Source organism: Pristiophorus japonicus, chromosome 23, assembly GCF_044704955.1.
Source record: "Pristiophorus japonicus isolate sPriJap1 chromosome 23, sPriJap1.hap1, whole genome shotgun sequence".
Lineage (NCBI taxonomy): Eukaryota > Metazoa > Chordata > Chondrichthyes > Pristiophoridae > Pristiophorus > Pristiophorus japonicus.
The window spans coordinates 19,102,652-19,108,706 of NC_091999.1; the positions used below are offsets into that span (position 1 = coordinate 19,102,652).

Genomic DNA, 6,055 nt, shown 5'->3' on the forward strand with positions numbered 1-6,055 from the left:
AAATTGAAGCTCCGTCTGCGCACTCGGGTGGATGTGAGAGGTCCCAGAGCATCACTTCAAAAAGAATAGGAGAGTTGCCCCCGTGTCAATATTGCTAAAAATGATCGGAAATGCTCCCTGAAACCCGATGTGCATGTGTGTGGCTGTGGGGGTGGAGATGAAGCCCAGATTCTCACAGAGACAGAATCCAATTGCTGACGGGACCAGGATGGCCGAGTGGTTAAGGCGTTGGGCTGGTGATCCAGTGGGTTTTTACGCTCGTGGGTTCGTATCCCAGTCCTGGTGATTGCTTAATTAAACAAAGATTTGTTTCCCATCCTGCTCAGTGATACCCGAATTTCATCTGTTGCATTTGCATTTTTCTGTAACTCGGTGACACTCTGAGCAGATAATGAAATGAAATTGTGCAATGTATCTGTGTCGCTAAGTCTCTGCCTCTCTCTCCCTTTAGAGAGCTGTGTATGTGTTTGTGTATTTGAATCTTTGTCTTTCTCATTCTGCCTCTCTCTGATTCACTCTGTCTGTCCCTTTTACTTTGTTTGTCTCTGTCTCTCAATCTGTCTCTTTCTCACGGTGTCAAGTTCTGTTGCAAAGGGATTCTCTCAGACTATCTGTCTGACTGTCTCTCTCTTTCCATCATCTCTGTCTGTCCATGTCTTTGCCTGTCTCTATTACTCCCTGCCTCCAACCTGATGAGTATTTCCATCATTTTCTGTTTTTGCCTCTTTGTCTCTCTCTCTATCTGTCTTTTTCTCTATCTGTCTCCCTCTTTGTCTCTCTCTTTGTCCCTGCCTTTTTCTTTTCATTCCATCACTATTTGCCTCCCCTCAGTCTCAAAATTTATGTCTCTCTCTGTCTGTATCTCACTTTCTGTCACTCCCTGTTTCCCTGTTTGTCTCTGTTTCTCAATGCGTCTCTCTCTTTCTCACGGTGTCCAGTTCTGTTCCAATCGGATTCTCTCAGTCTCTCTTTCTGACTGTCTCACTCTTTCCCATCATCTCTGTCTGTCTATGTCTCTGCCTGTCTGTCTCTCTTTGTCTCTCTCTGTTAGTCCCTGTCTCTAACCTGATAAGTGTTTCCATCATTTTCTGCTTTTGTCTCTATCTCTCTCTCTCTATCTGTATCTCTCCTTGTCACTGTATTTATCATTGTCTTTCTCTCATTCTATCCCTCTCTCTCTTAATAGATCACACACACAGACCTCTGTATATGTATGTGTTTGAGTCTTTTTCTCACTCAGTCTGCCTCTCCTTCTCAGTCTCACACTTTCTGTCTCTCGTTGTCTCTATCTCGCTGTCTGTCTCTCCCTGTTTGTCGGTTTGCCTCTGTCTCTCAATGTGTCTGTCGACTTTTCATGGTGTCCAGTTCTATTCACAACTCGATTCCTGCTCTGACAGAACTGATGCTCGTCAGTTTCCCGTTTGTATAGTGGTGAATATCCCCGCCTGTCATGAGGAGTCCGGGGATCAATTCCCCGACGGGGAGGCAGCTGTTTCAAAATGTTGAATTTTACTTCTGTTTCTTGGAAGAGATTCATATTAAAAAGTTTCAGAGCAATATAGAACTGTAAAAATACAGGTAGAGGAGATTGCCTCTTCCTGATTTTGAGCAAACGGAGACTTTTTCATGATTCTTTGGCCGTCTGCTGCACAGAGATGGATGACTGAGTTGTTTCTGCGTAACGTTCAAGGAGGCAGAAATGCATTAGTCGTGGCCGAGTGGTTAAAGCGATGAACTCGAAATCCATTGAGTTTTCCCCATGCAGGTTCGAATCCTGCAGACTTCGATACCCAGCATTTTTCATTGCATTTCACAATTTAACCATGTCTCTACAAAACTGATCCTGAGATAGGTGGAATAACATCCCACACCTTTCAACACTGACATCTCTTTCTGATTTTTATTAATCAGCAATATTAAAGATACATACGGATAGAAAAACGCAAAAAGCTGTCAAAGTTTCTACAGTGATTCAGACTGCCTATCCTTCTATATGTCTAAGGCATCGGTGCATCTCCGTTGGTGCGTGTAACTGTCTGTGGAAATCACCACCATGAATTTGGTATGTCCTGGAACTTATAAAAAAGAATTGGGAAAAATAATACTGTTGTGAACTTTGGTATCGGCTTTGTTGCAGTGGCAGCAGTCTCGACTGAATCAGGAGTTTGTGTGTTCAATTCCCACTCCTGAGACTTAAGCATATAATCTTGGCTAACACTCTAGTGCAGCACTTGGGGAATTTTGCATTGTTGAAGCTGTTGACGTTCGGATGAAATGTTAAATTGAAGCTCCGTCTGCACCCTCGTATGGATGTGAAACATCCCAGAGCATTACTCGAAAAAGAATAGGAGAGTTGCCCCCGTGTCAATATTACTAAAAATGTTCGTAAATGCTCACTGAAAAACGATGTGTATGTGTGTGTCTGTGGGAGTGGGGTTGAATCCAGATTCTCGCAGAGACAGAATCCAGATTGTGACAGGACCAGGATGGCCGCGTGGTTAAGGCGGTGGCTTTAAAATTCAATGGACTTTTCCCGCGTGGGTTTGTACCTCACTCCTGGTATCTCTTTAATTTAACACGGATTTCCTCCCATTCCGATCAGTGATACCGGATTTTCATCTGTTGAATCTGTAATTTTCTGTACCTATGTGACACTCTGAGCCGATAATGAAATGAAATTGTGAAATGTATCTGTGTCGCTCGGTCTCTGCCTCTCTCTCTCTTTCGAGAGCTGTGTATGCGTTTGTATGTTTGAGTCTTTGTCTCAATCTATCTGTCCCTGTTTCTCGATTTGTCTCTGTCTCTCAATCTGTCTCTTTCTCACGGTGTCCACGTTTGTCCCAATGGGATTCTCTCAGACTCTTTGTCTGACTGGCTCTCTCTTTCCCATCATTTCTGTCTGACCATGTCTTTGCCTGCCTCTGTTCGTCCCTGTCTCTAACCTGATAAGTATTTCCATCATTTTCATTTTTTGTCTCTATCTCTCTCTCGCTATCTGTCTCTCTCCTTGTCACTGTCTTTATCATTGTCTTTCTCTCACTCTTTCCCTCTCTTTCTTTATAAATCACACACGCACATCTCTGTATATGTTTGTATTTGAGTCTTTTTCTCACTCAGTCTGCCTCAGACTCATACTTTCTGTCTCTCGTTATCTCTATCTCGTTGTCTGTCTCTCCCTGTTTGTCGGTTTGTCTCTGTCTCTCAATCCGTCGGTCGGCTTCTCATGGTGTCCAGTTCTGTTCACATCTCGATTCCAGGTCTGACAGAGCCACTATCTGTCAGTTCCTCGTTAGTATAGTGGTGAGTATCCCCGCCTGTCATGCGGGAGACTGGGGTTCAATTCGCCGACGAGGAGGCAGTTGTTTCAAATATACAAAGTTTTACTTTTGTTTCTTGGTATCGACTCATGTTAAAAAGTTCCAGAGTATATAGAACATTAAAAATACAGCAAGATCAGATTGCTGCTTCCAGATTTTTAGCAAACGGAGACCGTTTCAGGATTCTGTGGCCGTCTGCTGCACAGAAATGGATGACTGAGTTTTATCTGAGTAACATTTAAAGAGGCAGCGGACCAGTAGTTGTGGCCGAGTGGTTAAGACGATGGACTGAAAATCCGTTGGGGTTTCCCCGTGCAGATTTGATTCCGGCCGACTGCGTTTCTCAGCATATTTCATTCTGTTTGATAATTTAACCAGTTTCATGCAAAACTGATTCTGAGATAGATGGAACAAAAGCCAGCCAAAGTAGCGACAGTGAACCTGCCTGTCTATCCATCTATTTGTATAAGGCACTCTGTGTATATCTTGATCTGGGTGTCATGGTACATCAGTCATTGAAAGTTGGCACGCAGGTGCAGCAGGCGGTGAAGCAGGCAAATGGCATGTTCGCCTTCACAGCTGGGTGATTTGAGTACAGGAGCAGGGAGGTCTGACTGCAGTTGTACAGACCCTTGGTGGGGTCACACCTGGAATATTGTGTTTAGTTTTGTTCTCACAATCTGAGGAAGGACGTCCTTGCTATTGAGGGAGTACAGCGAAGATTCACCAGCTTTATTCCCGGGATGGCAGGACTGACATATGAGGAGAGACTGGATCAACTGGGCTGGTATCCACTGGAGTTTAGAAGAATGAGAGGCGCTCCCATAGAAATATATAAAATTCTGACGAGATTGGACAGGTTAGAGGCGGGTAGAATGTTCCCATTTCTGTGGAATTCGAGAACCAAGGGTGACAGTGTAAGATTAAGTGGTAAGGTATTTAGGACCGAAATGAGGAGAAACTTCTTCACTCTGGCATTCTCTACCGCAGAAAGTTGTTGAGGCCAGATCGTTAGATATATTCAAAACGGAGTTAGATATGGCCCTTACGGCTAAAGGGATCAAGGGGTATGGAGAGAAAGCAGGAAAGGGGTACTGAGGTTGAATGATCAGCCATGATCTTATTGAATGATGGTGCAGGCTAGAAGGGCCGAATGGCCTATTCCTGCAACTAATTTATTTGTTTCTATGTTTCTATGTTGATGCGTGTATATTTTTGGTTATTGTGTGTGTGTGTGTGTCTGTGTATGTCGGTCTGTATGCATGTCTCTGGAAATCATCACCATGAATTTGGTGCGTCCTGGAAATTTTAAAAAGCTTCGGGAAAATAATACGGTTGTGATCTTTGGTATCGGCTTTTTTTCAGTGGCTCCATTCTCGACTGAATCAGGAGGTAGTGTGTGTCAGTCGCACTCCTGAGACTTGAGCACGTCATCTTGGCTGACATTCAAATGCAGTGCTTGGGGAATTTTGCATTGTTGAAGCTGTTGACATTCGGATGAAATGTTAAATTGAAGCTTCATCTGCACACTCGGGTGGATGTGAAAGATCCCATAGCCTTCTCATGGTGTAGAGTTCTATTCACAGCTCGAATATTGCTTTGACAAAACCCATGCGCATCAATTCCTCGTGGGAAAGTGATGAATATCCCCATCTGTCACACGGGAGACCACGGTTCAATTCCCAAACGGGGAGGCTGCATTTCACAAAAGGCAGAATTTTGCTTCTGTTTCTTGGAAAAGATTCATATTAAAAAGTTCCAGAGCAATATAGAGCAGCAAAAATACAGCCACTTCCAGATTTTTAGCAAACGGTGACTTTTTCACTATTCTGTGGCCGTCTGCTGCACAGAGATGAATGGTTGAGTTTTAACTGAGTAACATTAAAAAAGGCAGCGAGCGAGTAGTCGTGGCCCATTGGTTAAGGCCATAGACTAAAAATCCATTCGGGTTTCCCCGCATAGATTTGAATCCTGCCGACTCCGTTTCTCAACATATTTCATTCTGTTTGACAATTTAAACAGGTCCCTGCAAAACTGATTCTGAGATAGACGGAACAACGTCCCACACCTTTCAATGCTGCCGCTATTTTCTTTCTTTCAATAATCTGCAATATTCACGATACATACGGATAGAAAATCGCAAAAATTAGCCAAAGTTGCGACAGTGATTCAGCCTGTCTATCCCTCGAGATGTCAAAGGCATCTGTGCATGTCCGTTGGTGCTTGTAAATTTTTGTGTGTGTGTCTCTGTGTCTGTCTATCTGTAAAAATGTCTATGTGTATGTGCAACTGTCTGTGGAAATCATCACCATGAATTTGGTATGTCCCAGAACTGAAAAAAAAGACTTGGGGAAAGTAATATGGCTGTGAACTTTTGTCTCAGCTTTGGTTCAGTGGCAGCATTCTTGACTGAATCAGGAGATTGTGTGTACAAGTCGCACTCCTGAGACTTGAGCATATAACGTTGGCTAACACTCAACTGCAGCATTTGGGGAATTTTGCATTGTTGAAACTGTTGACTTTCGGATGAAATCTTAAATTGAAGCTCCGTCTGCGCACTCGGGTGGTTGTGAGAGGTCCCAGAGCATTGCTCGAAAAAGAATAGGAGAGTTGCCCCCGTATCAATATTCCGAAAAATGTTTGGAAATACTCCCTGAAACCCGATGTGTTTGTGTGTGTCTGTGGAGGAAGAGTTGAAGCCCAGATTCTCACAGAGACAGAATCTAATCGCTGACAGC

At 43.6% G+C, this 6,055-nt stretch overlaps 1 non-coding gene across 1 annotated transcript; it reads left to right on the forward strand.

Annotated features, from left to right (window-relative positions):
* The first annotated feature begins 202 nt into the window (after positions 1–202).
* On the forward strand, positions 203–285 carry trnat-ggu (transfer RNA threonine (anticodon GGU)). The gene has a single exon. It is a non-coding gene; the product is annotated as a tRNA-Thr (tRNA).
* Positions 286–6,055: the final 5,770 nt, after the last annotated feature.